We start from the raw sequence: 25893 nt of genomic DNA, 5'->3' as shown, positions 1-25893 counted from the left end.
AAGAAAAATGATGACAGACAACTGCTTTTTATAACTCAATGTTTTTCTGAATTTATTTCTATTTGTAACATCATTACAAAGTATTTCCCCTGCTTTATGATGATAGGACATTGAAGAGAACAGTAGAAAATGGCTTTCCGTGTATATTTTCTAAGAATCTTACACTGGGTAACATTCTCCCAGCCAACATGTCGAATCCTAGAGCCACTGGTTCCTGGTTAAATATAAATTTATATTTATATATGTGTAACAGGGCAAGTGTTTCAAACTAAGAGCTGCATAATTTGTTCTACCACTTATGTAGTCTATTTGATAGAATGCACCACACACACCTTACAGTATGTGGGTATGACAACCAGAGATGTTAGGACCCATATACCTGAACATTTGGGGTATGTTAAAAATGAAATCATGTTCAGCACTATTGCAACATTTCTTGGAAGTACATAACAAAGATATGAGTTATTTCAGGTGGCGAGCTATTAGACTATTAGACACCCTGTTTGGGGTGGAGATAAAGAGAGATTATTAGCCAGGTGAGAGGTGTACTGGATTTTCAAACTCTCCATACAAATCCCATATGGATTTAATTCTGAGTTTAATGTCATTAATCTTTGGAAGTAGTCGCATATTATGGGAATTTATTTATTTAAAATAAACACAACAAAAGTATTTTTCCTATCATTGTATTTTAAAAAAAAATATATATCTCCCAGGGGTCAAGCCCTACAAAAAAATGTGTGGGAACTCACCAAACCTTCCACCCCCCCCCCCCCCAATTAATATTGTTTTATACACACACACACACACTCTATTTATATGTATATCATCTATACACTTTGGTTAATGAAACCAAATTAAATCAAATGAAGGGTTGAATGGTTGCCTTTGGGCTTGAGACTCCTCTGTCACAGAATCTCACTCACTTAGTTTTTGTAATGCTTATTTAAATTAATAACTTCATGTACATATTTTTTTTGTACTCCTTCACTATATACTATAATGATGTTGATGTTTGATATTTATAATACTTTGTGTAAATGCCCTCCTGCAATGAAGGGGTACATTTCTGCAATAACAATATGTACAAACATAGCTACTATTTAAAGCCTGCACTAGTTTCTATCTCATTCATAAGGTAAGCAAATATTAGCAATTATTTATCAATTTGCAATCTTACTGTTTCTATATGTTCTATTGTTTTTCTGGTAAAAGGGTTAACATACTTTTATTATTCCCTGCACGTTTTTACAATATCCACAATCTGTGAGCAATTTTCTGAGGCACGACAGACTGGCACACCCCTAACCAGCTGATAAGGATATTATTGCTTTGTCTGATTGCTAACTATTGTCGGAGGTAAGGTTATATTTCTCCATTGATATATTTCTCGAACAGGACAAAAATTAATTAACTTTGACCTCTTCAAAAGGCAATTTATTCCTGATACAGGTTTACACAGCCAGCACATTTAGAACCAGGATAATTAGCTGTTCATTGAATTTTCACCTTTTGTGCCTATGTCATCTTCAACAGCGTATTTTATTGCCAACCTAAAACAAACATCTGCTTAAACAAAAAAGAAAAAAATAAATAATCAACTTTTTTGCATACTAATAGTTAGCAAAAACAGGAGCAGACATTTTTCAAAAACAAAACCTGTAATAGGTTTTAAAATAGTCCTTTTTAGATTAAAGTGCCATAGAACAGGTTGAGATCTGTGCATATCCTAAAAGGGCTAATTAATTTAAAATAGTTTGCATAAAAAAAATGTTTAAAAATTGCTGGCAAGTATTTTAAAATAATTTTCCAAAATAAGCAAAATTAATTACATAGCTAAACTGCCTGGAGCAGCTAACTCCACCCCTCTTATTAGTGTAGAGACACAGGCATTGTATTTCAACTGAGTTCACAGCTTCTAGGCATGCTCCAGCATATAATCCCTATTCACTTTTGCATTTTACAAATAGAACAATAAACATAGATACAGCCATACAAGGAATTGTGTGGGGGGAGATAGAGCTTTACAATTCAAAAACTAAAAAGAAAGGGTTAATGGCGAGGCACTGCAGTATACATTTGCAGGTAAAGTAATTAAAGTACATATTATATTATTTTGTCTCTATCCCAACTTGTTTTATGTCCCTTTAAACAACTATCAGGTAGATTACAAGTTATGGGCACAATGGGGTGCGAAACGAATGCAACAAAAGTTGCATTATTTCACACTCCCTTGCGCTGCCATTACAAGTTTTGAAACAGCCGTCTTGTGCGTGCAATATGGTGAGTTGAGCTCCATACTGCACAAAATACAAGCGCTGTTTTGACATCAATGGGGAGAGTGGGTTAGAAAAAACCTAACACCTGCGATCGCAGAATGAAAAGCTCCATAATGCAACCTCACTGATGTCTATGGGGGAAACAAAGTTTAAACCTAACACCCTAACATAAACCACACGTCTAAACACCCCTAATCTGCTGCCCCCAACATCGCCGACACCTACATGAAGTTATTAAGCCCTAATCTGCCACTCCCAATATTGCCGCCAGTGAAATAAATCTATTAACCCTAATCTGCGGCTCCCGATATAGCCGCCACTATACTAAAGTTATTATCCTCTATTCCCCTGCACCCCAACATAGCCCACACTATAATAAATCTAATAACCCCTATTTCGCCGCTCCCTGACATTGCCACTAAATAAAGTTATTAACCCCTAAACCTCTGGCCTCCCACATCACTAACACTAAATAAACCTATTAACCCCTAAACTGCCAGCCCCCCACATGGCAACAACCTAAATTAAACTATATTAACCCCTAAACCTAACCCTAACCGTAACCCTAGCCGTAACCCTAACACCCCCTAACTTTAACATAATTAAAATAGAGCTAAATTAAAGTTACAATTATTAACTAAATAATACCTATATAAAACTAAATACATACTTACCTGTGAAATAAAACCTAAGCTAGCTACAATATAACTAATAGCAAATAGGATGAGGTATTTGATTTGATTTGAACAGCCATATAGGAAAAGAGCTTCTAAAATTCTATTGGCTGTTCAAATCAGGATTTCAGTAGCTCTCATCCTATTGACTGATTTGAATTTCCAAAATTAAATTAGCCAATAGGAATGCAAGGGACGCCATTTTGAAAAGGCTTCCTTGCATTGAAGATTCACTATACAGTGGCGACCTATGAAGAGAATGCTCCTCACCGGATGTCTTCAGGATGGCCAATCGGCCGCCGGGATGAAAATAGAAAATACCGCCGGGATGAAGATAGAAGATTCCGCCGGGATGAAGATAGAAGACGCCGCCTGGATGGATAAAGACCTCGCCGCCTGAATGAAGACTTCTACCCGCCTGGATGTCTGGACTTCAGAAACTGTAAGTGGATCTTCGGGGGTTAGTGTTAGGATTTTTTAAACTTTTTTGGGTGTTTTTTTTTTTAGTTTAGGGTTTGGGCTTTTCTTAAAATAGCTCAATGCCCTTTTCAGGGCAATGTAAAGAGTTAAATGTCCTTTTAAGGGCAATGCCCATACAAATGCCCTTTTCAGGGCAATGAGTAGCTTAGGTTTTTGTTAGAGTTAGGTTTTTTTATTTTGTATTTTGGGGGTTGGTTGGGTGGTGGATTTTACTGTTGGGGGGGTCTTTGTATTTTTTTACTGGTAAAAGAGCTGTTTAACTTAGGGCAATGCCCTACAAAGGGCCCTATTAAGGGCTATTGGTAGTTTACTGTAGGCTAGGGTTTTTTTTTTATTTTGGGTGGGCTTTTTTATTTTTATAGGGCTATTAGATTAGGTGTAATCCTTTTTTTTTATATAATTTTGTTTGTTATTTTTCGTAATTTAGTGTTTGTTATTTTTTGTAATTTAGTATTTTTTTATTTTTTGTAATTAAATACTTTGCAATTTTTATAGTAGTGTTAGGATTTTTTATGTGTATTTTAGTTTTCTTTCATTGGTAGTTAGTTTAATTTTAGTTTAATAGTTATATTAGTTTCATTGTTAGTTTAAACTTAGTTTTTTTAATTTGACAGGTAAGTTAAGATAGGGAACTTGCAATTATAATAAAAAGTTAGGGAGGTGTTAGGTTTAGGGGTTACTAGTTTAAATTAGTTTATTGCGATGTTGTCACAGCTTGGTTATTCCTTATTGATCTGTATAAAATGATATAACTTGGAATCATAACTGCTGACTTACTTAAACAAGTGTTATAAATTTCTATAGAGGTTTCTTATGATGATGTCTCTTTAAGATCGCTTTAGATATTATATAAGTAGGTCAAAATAATTAATTCCTAGTGTTGCTCAACATTGGATATATGTAGTGAGACTCATAAGTAAAAATAAATGGAAGAGATTGATACAGGTTTGTTATGACTGTAACAAAATGTATCAATGCGTTGAGCGGTTTTATCTCCCTGGTACTTATAGTATTACACATATAAGAAGATTTAACAACCCAATATGGATGACTTCGGTACATGGGGATCTTGATATCAATTTGAGGAAAACAGTTTTTAGAATGCGCATAAGAATATACAGAAAGAAGTCTAGTAAAGCTTGTCAGCTTACCGGAGAGCAGGTTCTGATACTGAGGTTGAGTTTGGATGAGGGGATGTGATGTCACAACCCGCCGATGCTGCCGGAGACCTCACAGGTGAAGCGCTAGAGAATGTAGCCACAAATGTATGCTGCAGGGTGCTTAGAGGTGATTTGCTACGAATTGTAGTCACAGGTCAGAATTGCCAGGTACTTCAAAGAAACGCCAAAAATATACCAGAAGTTTAGGATGCAATAAACTAGGTATCCTTCACTAGAGAATACGGGTTAGTCTGAGCTAGGAAATCATTCAGCAGTAGCCTCAAAATTACCAAGCAAAGGGATAGACGAAAAGGAGGCTTAAATAGTGATGCAAAAATGGGCGTAGGCATAATAATTAAAGGTATAGGGTGAATTTAAGGAACAAGAGCAATGAGAATAAAGAGACATATTACAGAACTCCCCCCTGAAGGAAGCACTCTGTGGGTCATGGTTTAGGTCTGTCTGGGTAACGTCTATGAAATAAGGAAAGTAGTCTTGGTGCTGACAAGTTAGTTGCCGGGTCCCAGGAATACTCATCAGGACCAAAACCCTTCCATCTTACTAGATATTGTAGATGTCCTTTACATCTCCTGAAATCTAAAATAGATTGTACTTCCTATTCTAATTCAGAATCAGATAAGGGCTTAACAATTCCAGGCCCCTTTGGAATATATCTGACAGTGTGATAAGGTTTTAATAGTGAAACACGGAAAGTAGGATGTATGAGATATGAGGTTGGCAATTCCAAAGTAACAGCATTTCGGTTTACAATTTTGGTAATAGTGAAAGAACCGATAAAACGGGAAATTAGTTTTTTGGAGGGAGTGTGCAGTTTTAAATGTTTGGTGGATAACCAAAACCAAGTCTCCTATTTGGTAAGACAGTGCAGGCCTCCTCTTTAGATCATAATATTGTTTTTGGCTTTCTTGTGCAGATTTGATAGTCTCTTGCAGAATGCCAACATTCTGAGTAAGTGTGTTTATAATATCACACAGTAATAGGTTAGAGGACTGGTGATCTGGTAAAAAATTAAATGTAGGATGCTATGCATAGCTAGCATAAAACGGAGTGTTTAGTGGATGAGTTAGTGCTAGTATCTATGCCTGATTAAACGGTCTGTGAACCGAGAAACGCGTTGCAAAGATTGGGGCAACATTGTCAACCCCTTAATCCACTTTTTATTACCAACCTGTGTGTTGTTTTTAAATTGTTTTTAATAAATTCTTGTATTTTACACTCTTGAGTGGACTTCTCTACCTACCTACTGCCAGCAACTTTATACAAGTGGTTTCTATTAACACTTGATTAAGTTCATTTTGGATTGTTGTTCCCACTGTTCCATAACAGTATCAGCTACAAAAGATTGCCTCTTTGGGTGAGCTGCCACACCTGACTAAATCTGCAGCCTGTCCCTACCAGCACATAGGTGTGCTCTTGGAGTATGTGAGTACCCATCTAAACAACTAAGCAAATATTGTTGGTTATACTGTTAATGGTCTGCCCATGTAGTGCTTTCTGTCCGTGTCTCTACTCTATTCCTAGCACCACAGCATTTAGAGCGTGACTGAATGGGTGAGCTGTCACACCTTTACAAATCTGCAGCTCGTCCCTACTAGCACATAGGTGTGCTCTTGGAGTATGTGAGTACTCATTTGGCTATATTGTCATTTTTTACTTGTGTCTCCATTTGACGATACTACACATGAGGCACCCCTCTGTTTCTCTTCATTTTCCATACTTCTAAAACAAGCTGGAGGGATGGATCAGGAAACTGTAAGATTGGGACAGAAGTAAACATCTTTATACGTTTATTAAAGGCAATCTCTGCCTCATCTGACCAAGTGAATGGATTGTTAAACTTTTTTGTCAATTCTGTTAGAGGTTTGCAAATTTGGGTGAAATTTTTGATAATCTTCCTGTAAAAATTTGCAAAACCTATAAATTGTTGTATGTGTTTTTTAGAGGTCTCCCTTTTCAAATCTGTTATGGCCTTGATTTTGGTATCCTCCATTTCAATACCCTTAGGGTGTCTGGGTTTTTAACCCCGATTGTTTTGTGTGTGTATGTATGTATGTGTGTATGTATGTGTGTGATTTTGTTATGTATGCATGTGTGTGATTGTTTGTTTTGTGTGTGTGTGTGTGTATGTATGTGTGTGTATGCATATGTGTGATTGTGTGTGTGTATGCATGCATGTGGCTGTGTGTGTGTATGTATGCATGTGTGTATGTATGCATGTGTGTGTATGCATGTGTGGGAGTGTGTGTGTATGTATGTATGCATGTGTGTTAGTGTGGGTGCATGTGTGTATGTATGTGTGTGTATGCGTATGCATACATGTGAGTGTGTGTATGTGTGTGTCAGTGTGTGTGTGCGTTTATATGTGTATCCATGTGCGTGTGTGTGTTTATGTATGTGTGTGTGAGTGTGTGTCTGTATGTGTGTCAGTGTGTGCGTGTGTTTAGGTGTGTTTTGTGTATGCATGTGTGTCAGTGTGTGTGTGTGTGTTTATGTGTTTGTGTGTTTGTGTATGCATGTGTTTCTGTGTGTGTGTGTCTGTGTGTTTATGTTTGTGTGTGTCTGTGTGTTTGTGGGTGTATGTATGTGTCTGTGTGTTTGCGGGTGTATGTTTGTGTGTGTGTCTGTGTTTTTGCAGGTGTATGTATGTGTATGTGTGCCAGGGCCGGTTTAAGACATTGTGCTACTTGGGTCAAAGAATAAAATGATGCCCCTCAACTCTCTGCACACTGCAGTCTAAACCCAACAAGAGTCAGTTGTCTCAGAGATGAAAGTTAAGCAGATTAAAAATTCTCATGAGAACATGCAGATAGGCATCATATAAGATTATTTTTTCCTTAAAACTATTATCAAGAATATGCTCTCCCTGGGCAAGATCTTAATGTGCACCTCGTAAAGGGGCAAATTTGCACGTTTACGGGTACATGTTAAATAACCAGCTATTACAAGTAGCTGATTAATGCTCCCACAAGTTTCACTTTGAGCTTTGCGCAATTAACAAGAGGTCAGACCTCTGGTTAAAAGTTAAAATATGCCCCAATTGCCCCCAAAATAAAATGTACCATGCATTTAAATGTAAAAAAAGATGTGCACTTTTATTTATTTTTTAAAAATCTGCACAAATCAGTTATAAAGGGATGTGGGGTGTTAGAAAAAAAACGTGACTTTACATTGAGGTCAAAGGGGTACTGTGTTTTCACTTTAAATATATATGTAAATGCCTATATATATTTATGTGTTAATATGTGTATATACTCATATACAAATATATTTATTTATTATTGCCCAGCGCTGTGCAATTTGCCCCCTGCACTGCACTAGGTGCCATGTCTATCGGCATGAGAACGAGGCTCCTATTGGAGCCTATGGAAGCACGCTCTTGTGAGTGCTTGCCTTCCGGGCAATGCGAACAAGAGGTTGTGTTCGTATTGCCCCTCACTTGTAATACCAGTGCTGGAGCTCAAATATCATGCTCACGTAAGCTGCCCACCTGGTCCAGTTATAGAGCCGGCCCTGTTGTGTGCGTTTTTGTGTGTTCATGTGTGTATGTATGTTTAGATAGACAGACAGAAAGACAAACCTGACAGGAGTACACTAAGGGGCCGATTTATCAAAGCTTCAACTGTGAATGAGCTGGAAGTCTGTTTCAAATTAGAGACTAAGTTGATATACCCCTAGTTAACACAGTGCCAATGTTGAAATGTTCAACATATTATACGCTCCTGCGAGATCCATCCAATGCAAATCGTTGCTTGCGTTATTTGAGCATAAAACAGATGATTCGCCTCCACATTCGACTCTATTCGAGCATATTACTGATGATCCGCCTTCACATTCGACTTTATCTGACCCTCTTACCAATTTATCAAACATTCAACAGGTATGTTCGCGTCTATGCCGACACAGCGTACCTATCCTTCAATCTCTATATGCAACATTACTTCTCTACTCTTATCTCTAATCTTTCTTCAAACCCAAAACATTTGTTCTCCACTTTCAATACTCTTCTCCGCCCACCCCCACCTCCTAATACAACTTCTCTGTCAGCTCAAGACTTTGCCAGACACTTCAATAACAAAATTGATTTAATCAGAAATGAAATCAGTTCTCAACATAATTTTCATTCACTCACTCCCTCAAACGCTCGCAACCAACCACAACCCACATAGACATAAACTTAGCTCTTTCTCCCCTGTTACTGAGGAAAATGTTTTGGCACTTATACTGCGCTCTCACCTCACTACCTGTCCCCTTGACCCTATCTCCCCTCACAGCTACTCCCCTCCCTCTATTCTACCCTTACCCCCATACTCACACACATTTTCAACCTCTCCCTCAGCACCAGTATATTTCCCTCATCTCTGAAACATGCACTGGTCACACCTATCCTCAAAAAACCTTGATCCAACCTCCCCATCCAACTACTGCCCTATCTCCCTCCTCTCTCTCACCTTTAAAGCTTCTCGAAAAACTAGTATATGCACGCCTATCCCATTTCCTTACATTAAACTCCCTCCTTGACCCACTGCAATCTGGATTTTGTCCCTATGACTCCACAGAGACAGCAATCGTTAAGATTACCAACGACCTACTTATAGCAAAATCAAAAGGCCACTTCTCTCTGCTTATTCTCCTTGATCTGTCCGCAGCCTTTGATACTGTTGACCACCCTCTTTTGCTCCAAACCCCCCAATCCTCCTGCATCTGTGACACAGCCATCTCGTGGTTCTCTTCCTACCTGTCAAACCGTACCTTTAGTGTAGCCTTCTCTGGGGCCTCCTTTGCCCCGTCACCACTTTCTGTCAGGCTACCTCAAGGCTCTGTCCTTGGTCCGCTACTCTTCTCAATCTACAGGTCATAATTAGATTCCCTAATAAAGTCCCATGGTTTCCAATATCATTTGTATGCCGATGACAACCAAATCTACTTCTCTGCACCAGACCTATCTCCTTCCTTGCTAACCCGTGTCACTAACTATCTTGCTCACATCTCTTCCTGGATGTCCTCTCACTACCTCAAGCTAAATCTCTACAAAACTGAGCTCCTTATTTTCCCCCTTCTTCCAAAATCTCCACCCCCAATCTCTCTATAACTGTCAACAACTCCATTATTACCCCTACCCCACATGCCCAATGTCTCTGGGTCACATTTGACTCAGATCTTTCTTTCACTCCTCACATACAGTCCTTGGCTAAAGCCTGCTACTTCCACCTTAAAAACATGTCTAAAATTAGACATTTCCTTACACAAGACACAACTAATATTTTAATCCACTCTCTCATCCTTTCCTGTCTCGATTACTGCAACTCTGTCCTCCCTGGTCTCCCCAGCTGCCACCTAGCTCCTTTACAATCCATAATGAATGACTCTGCCAGGCTCATCTTCCTTACACGTCACTCTTCATCTGCTGCCCCTCTCTGCCAATCCCTTCACTGGCTTCCTCTTGCCTCTAGGATTAAACACAAAATTCTCACTCTGACATACAAAGCCCTCAACTGCACTGCTCCCCCCTATATCTCAGACCTTGTCTCCAGATACTATCCCTACTGTCCCCTTCGCTCTGCTCATGACCTCCTACTCTCCTCCTCTCTTGTTACCTCATCACATTCCCATTTATAGGACTTCTCCAGACTGGCTCTCATCTTGTGGAACTCTTTGCCTTGCTGCACAAGACTCTCTCCTAGCTTTAAAAGCTTCAAGCGCTCCTTAAAGACTCTACTGCTCAGGGATGCATACAACCTACACTAACCTTTCTTTATGCCAGTTCCTCTCATTCATTGTTATCCCCTGAGCCCCCTTAGCATGTATGCCTAAGAGTCCAGCTGTTTGTAGATCACCTTCTTATGAGTGTGACTATTGGCAGGGCCCTCTACCCATTTGATCCCTATAATTGTTTTGTTGTACTCTGCCTTTGTTTATAGCACTGCAGAATCTGTTGGCGCTCTACAAATAACCGATAATAATAATAACTGCCATAGAAATCAATGGGAGTCTGAAAATGTTTTTTTCTATTCTGTTTGTCATCGCAGACAGTTAAAAATGAACATGCAGAAAAAAATTAAATTTGTGATACTTTTATGATGCGGAAGGAGGATATTAATGAACAATCTGAATCATGAAGTATAATAAAAATGTTTCATGTCCCTTTAACCTTTTGTGATCTGCCCTTATTACTAAATAAAATCAAGTAAGGAGATGTTACCCTACTTATGGGTTATCTTTAATCTCTCTGTCATAGAGTTCATTACAAAGCAAGGGGACAAATTATTTATAAAGGAATGAAAGAAAGGAACACAGTCCCTGACCTTTCAGATGCAGAAGGGGGAGATTACTAAACCAGCAACAGGTTGCACAAGTAGATGTGCATCAACAAATGCATTGATAATGACAGGTAATGCCTGTCTGGCAGCAGCACTAGTAGATATAGGGATAAAAAATTACATAATATAGCTAACTTCCATTTTTTGATAAATCTATTTGCACCCTGTTTAACAAATGTAATACAAGTCCCACTCTCCACTTTTGATGCAATACTCAAACTCCTAAACAACCCACAAACTAGTAACATTTTTCACCACTTTTTATTAGGAAATGCATAATCACTTGATTAATGAAATCAGTCAATCTGACTTAAATATACATTTTCTACTTTCATTAACTAATCAAATTGCTCTATACTTGTGTCATTGATCACTCATCAGAAGTCGAGTGTACACAATCCCACGCAGCTAGCAGCTTACACCCTGAACCAGAAATGAACTCCTCCAAGAGTAACCGCTACCCTGTAGCGAGACGCTGAAGTTGATACACTGAAATCCTCAATGTTAACTCGGAGTACCATAGCCCATACAGAGGATCAGTCCATAGAACAATTGAGAACGTAAAAAAGCACGGCAGGCACTACTCCCAAAATCATGATTAAAAGTTGAAATTTATTAAATATGTTTAAAACAGTAGAACAGACATGACAGGCTAGCGTGTGCAATACAGTCTGACGCGTTTCACGCCCCCTACAGGCACTTCCTCATAGACTAAGGTCTCTGTAGAAACCCTGCCAATTTATACGATTGAAGCTTAAGTATTAACCGCTTCATAACCATCATACAAACAGAAAGGTTAAAATCAAAGTACATACGGCTGTACACAGAATTAATACATTTTAACGGCTTAATCTTATTACAAAAGGCAGAGAAGACCAAGAATACCCTTAAGACAGCAATAATATATACCTTACAAAAAGCTATGCTTGTACAAAATATATATATATATATATATATATATATATATATATATATCTACATTACTAAACTCTATACATGAACAATTGGTAAACAAACTGTAAACCATATATAAACAATATACTGACTACTGTGAGATGCTCATACGTTAAACTGTGTTAACAAAAAACACGTAAAATCAATAAATTGAATTTCCAATATTTTAGCGAAAAAAGTATAAACACATGAGCACTTCTGTAAACAAACATCAATATTAGATTCAGATACAGATGACACAAACCACTAAACTGGTATAATCAATAGATTAGAGTGTGTTCTATGCATGCTTAAACATTAATACGGAAAAACGACTAGAACGGTCAGAACTAGGTTTAATGAACATGTGAGAGATGTTAAAAATTACAATAAAGATTCCACTATAGCAAATCACTTTAATAATTTTCATTTCACACATATTGCCAAACTGTCATTACAAATTATTGATGTAGCCAGACTCCCCCCCCCCAGGAGAGGGGATAAAATCTTGGATAAAAAGGAATTATGTTGGATCCTTAAGTTACAAACCCTAAGTCCATCAGGTATGAACAGAGAGTGCGACATTAACTACTTTATTGATTATTAGCAGATTTCAGAGTTTATTGTCATATGTTATGTTTAATAAATCAGGTTGTATTAATGCTTAAGCAGGCATAGAACACACTCTAATCTATTGATTATACCAGTTTAGTGTCATCTGTATCTGAATCTAATATTGATGTTTGTTTACAGAAGTGCTCATGTGTTTATACTTTTTTCGCTAAAATATTGGAAATTCAATTTATTGATTTTACATGCTTTTCAATATTTGTTAACACAGTTTAACGTATGAGCATCTCACAGTAGTCAGTATACTGTTTATATATGGCTTACAGTTTGTTAACCAATTGTTCATGTATAGAGTTTAGTAATGTATATATATATATATATATATATATATTATTTTTTTTTGTACAAGCATAGCTTTTTGTAAGGTATATATTATTGCTGTCTTAAGGGTATTCTTGGTCTTCTCTGCCTTTTGTAATATCTTGGATAAAAAGGAATTATGTTGGATCCTTAAGTTACAAACCCTAAGTCCATCAGGTATGAACAGAGAGTGCGACATTAACTACTTTATTGATTATTAGCAGATTTCAGAGTTTATTGTCATATGTTATGTTTAATAAATCAGGTTGTATTAATGCTTAAGCAGGCATAGAACACACTCTAATCTATTGATTATACCAGTTTAGTGTCATCTGTATCTGAATCTAATATTGATGTTTGTTTACAGAAGTGCTCATGTGTTTATACTTTTTTCGCTAAAATATTGGAAATTCAATTTATTGATTTTACATGCTTTTCAATATTTGTTAACACAGTTTAACGTATGAGCATCTCACAGTAGTCAGTATACTGTTTATATATGGCTTACAGTTTGTTAACCAATTGTTCATGTATAGAGTTTAGTAATGTATATATATATATATATATATTTTTTTTTTTTGTACAAGCATAGCTTTTTGTAAGGTATATATTATTGCTGTCTTAAGGGTATTCTTGGTCTTCTCTGCCTTTTGTAATAAGTTTAAGCCGTTAAAATGTATTAGTTCTGTGTACAGCCGTATGTACTTTGTTATTAACCTTTCTGTTTGTATGATGGTTATGAAGCGGTTAATACTTAAGCTTCAATCGTATAAATTGACAAGGTTTCTACAGAGACCTTAGTCTATGAGGAAGCGCCTGTAGGGGGCGTGAAACGCGTCAGACTGTATTACACACGCTAGTCTATCATGTCTGTTCTACTGTTTTAAACATATTTAATAAATTTGAGCTTTTAATCGTGATTTTGGGAGTAGTGCCTGCCGTGCTTTTTTACGTTCTCGATCACTCATCAGAACTTGTAAGTGCCATTTGCTGCATTGTGTATTATACTTTGAAAGTAGGTATATCTGAAATTAGTATTAAAGATAAACATTAATGATGACATTAAACCACACAGTGTAACATTTTTGTCAATGATTTTAATAATCGAATTATGTTTGATTCAATATAATATTAAACTGATAGCTCAAAGGGATAGCCCACCTAACATTAAACGGAAATGAATCAGAAACAGCAGAAATTTAAATCACCTCTTTAATGTCATCCTATTTTCTTCCTTCTCTTGAATTTAATTTTCATTAAGAAATGTCATCTTAAATGCCAGCCCATTTTAACACCTGTGTAGGAGTGGTGTTTAAAACTAGAGTTAAATCAGGAAGTGATACACAGGTGCAGAAAGAAAACTGTGCCAGCTCTTAAAATATCCATTCAAATAAATACATGATACCCTGATTACATTTAAAAATTCACAATTATTCTTGCTCAGAATAATAATATATTTACAGTATATACAGTACATATAGTGGTATAAATAAACACAGAGATATGAAAATATGTTTGCAAAATATTTCTGACATAACACATACATATACAAGTATGTGCAAAGATATATGAACAAATTCTAGCATTAATAATCATTTAAAAAAAAACATGAGATAATTATCATTTAAAAAAAAACCATGACATAAGCATATCATGATTTCTAAAAATACAAATACACATTAATCTATGTGAAAATATCATATATCTGATTTTTTGTATAAAAAAATAAATAGAAAAAGTTTGTGTAGGGCCCAGCATTGGCCTGTAACAGGCTAAGGGTTAAGGCTGTAGGAAAGTGGGATAGGAGATAGAGGGTTGGGTTCTAGGTGCAACATTGTTGCGGGTTAGGGCAGGCCCCTCCTTACCTTGTAAAAGCTGAGGTTCCCCTCCCAACTTCCTCTTCTCCATCCGATCCAGGCTGTGAAGTGTTCTCCTTTCTCTGACTACCATGCATCGTTCAAGGCGTTCAGTTCTTCCACCTAGACGCTATCAGGATAATGCAGAAGCTGGAAAGACAAAGGAAAAGATAAGTACACAGAAAACATTTACTGATGAATCAGACTATATCCCTCCTACACAAAATCAAACTGTTGTTGTGGCCCAAGTTCACGCAGCCCCTTCTCAGGAGCATATTAGTGAAGTGAGGGAAAATTTTGTAGACTTGGTACTGGAATCACAGTTTGTGGGAAAGGAGGTTCATTCCCTTTTATCTAATTTGCAACAGCAACAGCAATTTAATCCTAACCAATTTGCAAATCTATTACATGCTGTGCCATCTGCAGATGTTCCGGCTGTTTCTAATTTCTTAAGCTACATTGCAGCAGCCTCCCACTGGCCATGTGCAATTGCAGCATGTGGCTCCACAAATTCAGCAAATTGGGCCTGGCCTATCCAGGGATCCCCATATTGCAGAAAATGTGTCTCCAGGGTCCGTTTTGCAAATGCAGGCCCCTAGGCCTCATCTGCAATCACAGCCTGACTTGCCCCTGCAGGCTCCTAGGCCCGTTTTTCCTCAACTGTCCCCCCAGGCACCTAGGCCCGATTTCACAATACAGGCCCCTAGGCTGGACTTCTCTGCAATTCCTGCCCTGCATACTCTTGGTCCCGATTCTATAGTACAGGCCCCTAGGCCCGATTTTACAGCTCAGGCACCTTTGACCAATTCTGCACCGCTGCCGCCAAGGCCCGATTTAGCTCCAAGGGCCCCTAGGCCCGACTTGCCCCCATTGAATTTAACTACACGGGCCCCTACGCCCGACTTGCCCCCATTAGTGGCGTCGCAATCGCAATTAGTTTCCAGGCCCGATTGGGCCCACCGTGCGCCTACCGCCACACTACCGCCTTCCCATCCACCTCCCGCATCCTTACTGACTGTTGCCCCATCGGGCAGAGGGCCGAGTCCTTTACCGAAGCCTCCGGTAACGCGTCTTCAGGCTTTAGGGCCTACTTCCGGTTGCGCATTAACATTAGCCGTGCGACCGGAAGTAGGCGCGGTTACTTCTGGTGCGGCCATTTCACACATCGGCGGCACCGGAGCAGCAGCGGACCCTCAGGAGCTCCAAGGTGAGCACCATGAGGGAACGTTGCTTAAAGGGGGGCTCTTAGCGGACGGGGAAGGAGGGCAGCAGGCTGTAATCTTACCCGGTCAGGGAATAACAGGCCATTTCAACAGATCCTCAAACTTGGAAATCGTTCAAAGAGGGAGAGGCAGGGGGGCAAAGGCATTAAGGAGAGGAGGTAGGATTTCAAACCCTGCTCGTAGGAGTTATGTGAGAAGGGGGGGTCAAAGCAGTATCAACAGGGGTTTCAGGTCTCTCCAATTCATTAATACTGCTAACACTGCACACGCCATGAACATGCATGAGCAGCAAGCTCCTAATGTTGTGAGTGATATTGGTACTTCTACTGTTGTGAGTGATATTGGTAATATGAATAATGCTGCAGGCATGCATGCTATGGGAATGAATGCTGTGGAAATGACTAACTCTGTGGGAATGTCTAATGTTGTTGGACTGAACAATGCTTCTGCTGCAGGAATGTCTAATGCTGGGAGAGCAAATCAGGCTGTGGGAATGCATAATCTTGAACAAATGAGTAGGGATGCAGGCTTTGCCCAACCTAGTTTTAGCTCAGCAATAGGTAGGCAGGAGGCGGCTACCATTAATTTGAATGCATTAGTTGAGCCAATTAGGCAACAGTTAACTTCATCCCTGACTGCTAATGTGTCTGCACCTTTAAACAACTTCCAAAGTGCTCGCAAATTGGTTTCTCTTTTGCAGGGAGTACTTGCAACAGCTCCAGCATCGTCAGACGCACCAGTCGCCATGAGTACAGCGGACGTGGTCATGCCAGGTACATCTGCAGCACAGACATCTTCCACCCCTCAGCAACACCAGCAGCCGGGGGTGGATCGCAGCACCCAGATCGCACAGCCAGGAGTGTCACATGGTGAGCGTTCTGTTTTTGTACATGAACAGCAAGACACTACTGACACTTCACACACAGACACAGGCTCTGATAGCGATACACTGTCAGGTTTACAGGGTAAGGGACAGAAAAAAATGTTCCGTATGATAAAGAAAATATTAAGGGAGGGTGTAGGTGCAGCGAAACAACAGTCAAAGGAAATAAGTGCACCTGATGCGTTAACCACCCCCCAACAGGCAAATGCCAATGTGGATTTGCAAGCCCTACCCCCCATCAGAGCAATCTCTGAGAGAAGGGCGGCTTTATATGGGGATGCCAGCCCTGGTGAAATTTACACTTTGCACGCACATTTGCGAAAAAAGACAGTTAACAGAATTCACCAAGGGAAGTACGTAAACATTTTCGATTTGTCTGTAGAGGCGTATAGGCAAAAAGAAAAGAGTACTAAGTAAAAAGAAAAACTAAGATATCAGCGCTACTAAGGTTGTGAGTGATTATATAATAGAATTATAATATAATGAAGTAATATGCAAAAAATATAAATCTAATATACTCCTGGATAAGGAAAAGAAGTACAAACGTTTAACTGTATTGATCAACAGTAGAAAAAGTTAAAACATGCCACAACACTGCTGAAAATGAAATACAGGATAAGTCCCATTAAAAGTCTCAAAGAATAGAGATGCCTTACAAATTGCAGCTGTAGTGGTATTGTAAGTCCTCACCATACAAACAGGTGTGTGCTGCTCTTCAAAAAGGGGTGTATCATACGTAGATCCCTTGGAACAAGGCAAAGCTGAAAAATAAAGTAGAGAAGAGCGCAGACGGACTCAAGTGAAGAAAGTTTTATTCAATTATACAATAAAAAGCACAAAAAATATCCTGTGTACCAGATTAAAATAAAATAGAAGCGTTTAAAACAATAACTGTTGGTAAATCAAATTACCACTCCACAGATCGCTCATTCAGGAAAGCCAAATCCTTATCGAACGTCCTTAGCTGTTCCTTCCGTGTAGCGGTGTGAACAAGGAATCAGCTGTAAACTGCTGCAGAAAGCCGGTTCCGGTTGCTACCGGAAGTCTGTAATCGTCACTGTCAGTGCAGTGTAACATCAATAGGAATCCTCGACGGCCGTTTCGTTCCCTAGCGTGGGAACTTTCTCAATAGGTTGCTCTGCCAGCAGATTTTGTAATTGAGCTCAATTACAAAATCTGCTGTCAGAGCAACCTCTTGAGAAAGTAATTTGATTTACCAACAGTTCTTGTTTTAAACACTTCTATTTTATTTTAATCTGGTACGCAGGATATTTTTTGTGCTTTTTATTGTATAATTGAATAAAACTTTCTTCTTGTTTTAAACTTTCTTCTTGTTTTAAACACTTCTATTTTATTTTAATCTGGTACGCAGGATATTTTTTGTGCTTTTTATTGTATAATTGAATAAAACTTTCTTCACTTGAGTCCGGCTGCGCTCTTCTCTGCTTTATTTTTCAAAAAGAAAAGAGTGCGGAAGGGACTGGCCCAAAGAAATTTAAACGCCCAGACTCATTTGATGAGTGGCTACAATGTTTCAGGGTTTTCTCATCGTGCTATTTGGAGAAGTACCCTTCTCAGAATTTAGCCATACTAAAATACACCGACACCATACACTGGATCCAACGTAACCGTGGGGAAGGTGTGTGGAGGGAATATGACTCCGAGTTCAGGAGAAAAATGTCAGGCAACCACTCATTAACTTTTGATTGCACTGCCAATCAATTATGGCAGCGTATGGATCCCCATAAGGGACCTGCAGCCTCGACTTCCTCTTCGGCTAATCAGCAGTCCTTTTCGGAATGCAAGGCTTAGAAGAAGGGGGGGCGCCTGTTGGGCATATCAAGAAAAAAAGTGCAATAAGGGCAGCGCATGCACTTTTAGACATGCATGCAAATTTTGCACAGGATCCCATCCTGGAATCGAATACAACAAATGGAAAGATAGTGGCAACAACAGTGGCAACAACAGTAGAGCTCAGAAGGGTGGCAACTCCAGTGAGGGTCCACGCGCTTAAGCCTTGGCTGTTGGCCTACCCAGATCAGGCCACGGCGCGAATGCTATGGGAGGGGTTTTCATTTGGCTTTAGAATTCCACTTTTTAAAAGAGTGCAGGGAGCGCATATACAGAGAAATTTGATGTCCACATACCAGAACCCAGATGTGGTATTGGAAATAATCAATAAAGAGGTATCTTTGGGCCGCATGGCTGGCCCATTTGCTTACCCACCACTACAAAATCTAACCATATCACCTTTGGGTGTGGTTCCAAAGAAAGATACAGGAAAATTTAGACTTATCCAACATCTTTCATATCCTAAAGGCACTTCCGTCAATGACGCGATTGATCCTCAGCTAAGCTCTGTGCGGTATCAATCATTTGATAGCGCTCTGGACTTGGTTAGACGGGCTGGAAAAGGCGCTCTACTCGCAAAATTAGACATCGAGTCTGCCTTCCGGTTGTTGCCACTTCACCCTTCAGTTTTCCCACTTATGGGATGTAAGTTTCAGGGTTTGTACTATGTGGATCGCTGCCTCCCTATGGGATGCTCCCTTTCATGCGCGCTTTTTGAAGCCTTTAGTTCATTTCTACACTGGGTAGTTGCCAGAGATACAGGCAGCGATTCAGTAGCGCATTACCTAGATGATTTCCTCCTCGTGGGAGCAGCTGACTCAGGTGAATGCCTTAGTCTAATGAACAGCATGCGCGGAATAATGGCTAAATTTGGAGTACCTCTGGCAGAGGACAAAACACAGGGCCCCGCGACATGTTCGGTTTTCCTGGGCATCAAAATTGACACATGGAATATGGTCTGTAGATTGCCCGCTGACGCAATGTTGATGGCGGTTCGAGCGGTTGCAATCATTGCTAGGCTCCTTAATTTCGCTTGCAAGGTCATACCTATGGGCAGGATCTTTAACCGTAGGTTAGAAAGACAACTGAGTGGTAGAGTAAAACCTACTCAGAGGATCGGCCTCATGGTGGACCTGCTAGTGGATCTGAGAGTCTGGGAGGTTTTCCTTAAAAACTTCAATGGCGTGCGTGTCTGGCGGTCAGACCCCATATCTAGTCAACTGTTGCATCTTTTTACAGACGCGGCAGGATCGCACGGATACGGTGCTTACTTCCAGGGGGAATGGAGCGCAGAGCAATGGCAGGCCTCCTGGCCCCCTCCAGGTCTTACCCGTAACTTAACCCTCCTGGACCTTTTCCCCATAGTCCTGTCAGTGGAACTCTGGGGTTTGAGATTCTCCAATAAGACAATCATATTCTGGATGGACAACACCAGCGTTGTCTTTGCGATTAATAACTTGTCGGCCACCTCGGCTGTTGTGGTGATGCTGTTGCGGCACTTGGTCTTGCGTTGCATGGAACTCAATATTCAGTTCTAGGCGAAGCATGTTCCAGGGGTCAATAATGTGGTAGCAGACGCCTTGTCCAGATTTAAGTGGGACAATTTTAGACGCTAAGTTCCTAATGCATCACCAGTGGGTTTACATTGTCCTGCTTTTCTTTGGCAGCTGGTCGCTCCTGGGTAGCCCTATTGCCATTGGTACGTTCTTCCTTAGCCCTCCTCCACGTGGTGCACTTAATTGAAGCTCTGGGACGAATGGGACCAGTTTTGTCGGTCCAGGGGCACGGACGCTGCACAAGGGAACATTGCATCTCTGTGTGATGGTTGGTGAGTCTTCACAACTTAGGCATGCGTCAGGGTTCCCTCCAGTCCAAATTGGCCGCGTTATCATTGTTTTATAGGGCATTGAGTTTGCCAGACCCAACTAACTAATTTTTCATTCGGCAAGTGGTAAAAGGGTGGAGCAGGATTTATCCCAGGCAACCTGATTCCAGGGAACCTATTACGCAAGACCGCCTAGATAAGCTGGTATTGTCACTTGATAACTCATGCTCTTCCCCATTTGAGGCCTCGCTGTTTAAGGCAGCTTTTGTGTTGGCCTTTGCGGCAGCCCTACGGCTGAGTGAGTTAGTAGCCCCCTCTAAGCTCGCGGTGGGTTTCGGAGTTCAACTGGAGCACGTGAGAGCTGCCGTTGACTCCCTGCTCCTTTTTATCCCACGCTCAAAAACTGATCAGTCAGGCAGGGGCACTTGGCTACACATTGCGCCCAGGCCGGGCAGCATTTCTTGTCCCATAGCTGTTATAAGCAATTATTTAGCTTTGCGCCCCTCGTTGCCAGGACAGTTTTTGATTCACGCCGACGGAACGGCTTTATCTAAATACCAGTTTGGTAGGGTTTTGAAGCAAGCAGCGCTGAAGGCAGGCTTAGACAGTAGTAAAATTGCTCCTCATTCCTTCAGAATAGGGGCTGCGACGCAGGCAGCAAGCGTAGGACGCTCAGGCGATGATATAAAGCGGATGGGGCGGTGGCGTTCAAATTGCTTCAAGAAATACGTCCGCCCGCTTGTTTAATGGCATTTTATGTGTGCACACACAAAAATATTTGTCTCCGCAGGGGCACACCAGGGAGCAAAGCGGATTTGGATTGTGGGGCATTCATTCATCCACTGGGCTTCGATTTGTTGCTCCTCACTCCCATTGGATCAGAATCTGGGGTTCCCCCTAAGTAAAGCATTGATTAGATGGTTAGGGAATAGGGGAATGTGCTGGCCACAGCTTGCGGAAGTAATTTCGGGTGCCCTCTTAAGATGGGGAAAAGCGCACCTCCTAATCCTTCATTTGGGGGGGAACGATGTAGGGTCCGTCCCTGTCCTAGAGCTAGTCAAGATTATGCAGTCGGACATCTGCTGGCTTCAGACTCGAATCCCTGGGGTAGTTCTAGGTTGGTCAAATATAGTCCCCCGCCTGCATTGGAGGCATATGTCGACCCATATGTCGACCCCGTCACAGGAGCAGGTGGCTTTGTGGTACGGCACGAAGCCATCTCAGCCGACAGGACTGACCTCTATCGTAGAGATAAAGTCCATCTATCAGACATAGGGCTAGATATTTTTATAAAGGATATCCAGGGAGCTATTTCACCCTTCCTGTAAGTCGGGTTGTGGTGGTGGCGGCAAGAGCATTAGTAATGCTCCTTGTGGCGGGAGGTCACGGTCCTGTTGCGCAGGAAAAGGTCGCTAGGGGTGAGTCGTGGCCATAAAGGGGAGGGGTGGTAGGCCTCAAGTGCATGTGGGGTAACCTCCCTCTCTCCCCATTGGGGGATGGTCACGTGATCTCTGCAACCCCTCAGCGTCATTTCCTTTGAGCAGAGACCCCTCTGCTGCTCGTTCCCGTTGGGCCGTTGACCTCCTTGCTGTTCTGGGCTTATATAGCTCTATGCCACCATTTCCAGTTCTATTGGCTAAAAGTTATTAAGTTAGTTTTAATAAAAATTTGACCTGTGATGGTCGAATTTTTTCCCATTAAGAAGTGTCTGTGTCTTTATTTATGATGGTTCATGGTTATACAAGTTACTAAGTTAAGTTAATATTTAAGTTAAGTTAAATTGTTCCCCTACACTCCTGGAAACGCCCTGGTAAGCATTTAATCCCTTAATAACTTTTAAGAGATATTATTGTTTGTTCAGGTATAAATCTAGCTATTTCTTAGACATTAACAGATAAAAAAAAAGATTAGCTTTAAAAAAATGTGCTTGTTCATGGACAGTAATGAAATGGTATAAATAAAGTTGGAAAAAACTGAAAAAACTGACTTCATTTGATGGACATTCAGGGTAGATCATTTGAAAAATAAGGATATCTGCAACATCGATGACTCTTATTTATCAACAGTCCGATGCTAATCGCGAAGGACTTGATGTGCATGTTTTTAACAGACTTGTTGATAAATAAGGCCGTCGAATGTAGATTCGTGCCAGCGATGTATGGCGGGTAAATGGCCCATAGCGAATGCGTTGAAATTTACGCTTTGATAAATCGGACCCTATACCAGCTTTTATATCTGAAGGTTGCGCACTTTGATTGTCCTGATTATTAAAGAAAGTCTTGAGTCTCAATATCTTAAAGAACGAGTAAGATCTAGCATCAAACAGAGTTTGGTTGTTCAGTAGGGAAAAACAATAGCCCTTTACTTAACACATTATCCTCATCAGTAGTTTTTAGAGAACAGGTTAATGTTTACCTCCTCCCGTTGTTGGACTGAGATCGTGTTGCCATGCCTCTTCCTGCATCTCTTTACTCCTATTTCTAATTCCCTCTCTGGCCTCAAAGATTTCACAAATGTTGCTCCTGTCCTCTGTAACTCTCTACCCCACTCCATCCTTGTATGGCTTCTGGCACTCTTTGAAAACTCACCAATTCAGAGAGGCTTATACCATCTCTCATCTGTTTTTCATCCTACCCAAAATAAATCTTTAACTTCCTTGACTCACTGCTGCAACTACAATCCATGCGACAAGTTACCCCAAAACCTTATGTCTCTGCACCTTCAATCTGTAGACTTTAAGTTCTTTAGAGCAGGGCCCTCCTCTGGTACTACTTTTGTTTAGTTTGTTAAGTATTTGTACTGTACCGCAAATCTTTGTCATTATATACCCCTACCTATTTACCCAGTGCTATGGAAGTTTGCAGCGCTATACAAAACAAAATTTATGCTTACCTGATAAATATATTTATTTCTGGATATGGAGAGTCCACAATGTCATTCCAATTACTAGTTGGAACTACTGGCCATTATTATTATTATTTATTTGCAAAGCACCACCAAATGTTATAGCCCTGAGTACATGAGTATGGAAGCACAGTACCACTGATTCATGATCAAATAGAAATACAGATGCAAAAAACTGAGAAATTAAAACAGGAGGAGGAATGGCCTTCTCCTAAATGAACTTTCCCTCCAAAAGGAATGATATGTAACAGATCTGTACTGAAAGCAAAGAAAATTAAGAACACTATACTGTTGAATATAGTGGTCATTACATTTAAATTATTATTGAAAATGAATCCATGTTCTTTAATAGCATTTGTTTTAGAATTGTGAAAAATGTAGTCAAACAAGATGACATTCCTGTTGCCTAGCAACCATGAAGTTGTAACCTGAACATTAGTGGTATGTATGTATCCCTGGCAAACAATATACATAAAAATACAAAATAAACTGAAGTATTGATGTGAGTCTACTGCTTTTTTTTGCTTTCCAGTTTATTTTTTATAGAAATACAAGGGTTAATGTTGCTTTGCTACACAATATACTTACATAGGACCTACTCTCATATATTATTAGAGCAGATTCAGGTTTCTAACATCCTGTGGGATTTATCTGTAATACTGATATTTAACCACTTTTCTTTTCCCAAAGGTTGCCCTTTAATGATAAATGGAAACTTTGCTTACATGAATAAACTTACCTTGGAGAACACTTACCTTACAAGTCTGGACACTGGATTAAGAAATTCATTTTATAGATTAACATCTTTATGCAAGCTATCCAAGCCAACCTACTTCTCCTCCTCACTTTATAACTACAAATTCCAATTTGTTGTTTCAGAGCCCTCTTATGCTCCACAACACCTCCTCACTTTCTGACAAAATGTAAATACCATATGATCAAACATTGTTGTCATAAACTACCTTAATCTTCAGCACCCGCATAAGCTTTACCAATCTAAGAAAGGATAAGATTCCTGCACTTATGTCATCCTTGAATGTAAGAATCTTTTTACTGGGGGGGTATCAATATTACATCTTTGTTTTCTCATTCTCTTCCACTCTATGACACATATATAGTCCACCCCTTTAATCTATTTCTTTTACTTCAAGCATATTTCCTTTTCAATTCAAACATGCACTCATAGCATCCATCTTAAAAGCCATATGTGGACTCTATGCCTTTCTATCACTCAAGCTTTCTCCTCCCCGTCTCCTTGTATACAACCATTTAATCACTTTCTGTCTTCATCTCACTATTTTATGGCATTTATTCACAACATTTCTCTTAAATAGCACTAATGTAGTAGCTGAATACCCTAAGAACTTCTAAAAGTCATGAGTATTGCTGACAATTAAATTTCTTTTCCTATATGTTTTTTTTTTAACCATATTCTTTCATACAGCATAATTTCCACAATATGGTTAAAATGGGAATGTACTTTTCTAGTTTGAATCTTACTTAACTATTCCTTTAGCATCTTTTTTTATACCTCTTCATTGCCTTTCTCACTGTTTGGACATTCTAAGGTTCTGTCTTGGGCTTCTGCTTTTCTCAATTTCTGTTTATATTTATATTCATTTGGATTCCAGTAAATCTATTTACTGATGCACAAATCTGCTTCTCTAAACTATCCCCTTCATTACTGTTTCATGTCCCTGACTTCAAGCTCAGAATGTCTTCCTGCACTACTTCCCAATAGCTCAAAATAAATATACCACAGACCAAGTGTTTATTACGCCTTCTAACACTGTATCTGCACTACACATCTCTTTCCCTTGACATAAGTGCTGATCTCTCATATCGTCATTCTGAAACATTAACCAACTAGTTAAACATACAGTATATACATATACAGTATCTCACAAAAGTGAGTACACCCCTCACATTTTTGTAAATATTTTATTATATCTTTTCATGTGACAACACTTAAGAAATGACACTTTGCTACAATGTAAAGTAGTGAGTGTACAGCCTGTATAACAGTGTAAATTTGCTGTCCCCTCAAAATAACTCAACACACAGACATTAATGTCTAAACCATTGGCAACAAAAGTGAGTACACCCCTAAGTGGAAATGTCCAAATTGGGAACAATTAGCCATTTTCCCTCCCCGGTGTCATGTGATTCGTTAGTGTTACAAGGTCTCAGGTGTCAATGGGGAGCAGGTGTGTTAAATTTGGTGTTATCGCTCTCACACTCTCTCATACTGGTCACTGGAAGTTCAACATGGCACCTCATGGCAAAGAACTCTCTGAGGATCTGAAAAAATAAATTGTTGCTCTACATAAAGATGGCCTAGGCTATAAGAAGATTGCCAAGACCCTGAAACTGAGCTGCAGCATGGCGGGCAAGACCATACAGCGGTTTCACACGACAGATTCCACTTAGAACAGGCCTCACCATGGTCGACCAAAGAAGTTGAGTGCACGTGCTCAGCGTCATATGCAGAGGTTGTCTTTGGGAAATAGACGTATGAGTGCTGCCAGCATTGCTGCAGAGGTTGAAGGGGTAGGGG

This window comes from Bombina bombina, chromosome 4 (genome assembly GCF_027579735.1).
Source record: "Bombina bombina isolate aBomBom1 chromosome 4, aBomBom1.pri, whole genome shotgun sequence".
Classification (NCBI taxonomy): Eukaryota; Metazoa; Chordata; class Amphibia; order Anura; family Bombinatoridae; genus Bombina; species Bombina bombina.
Note: the sequence above shows the minus strand (reverse complement) of the source record.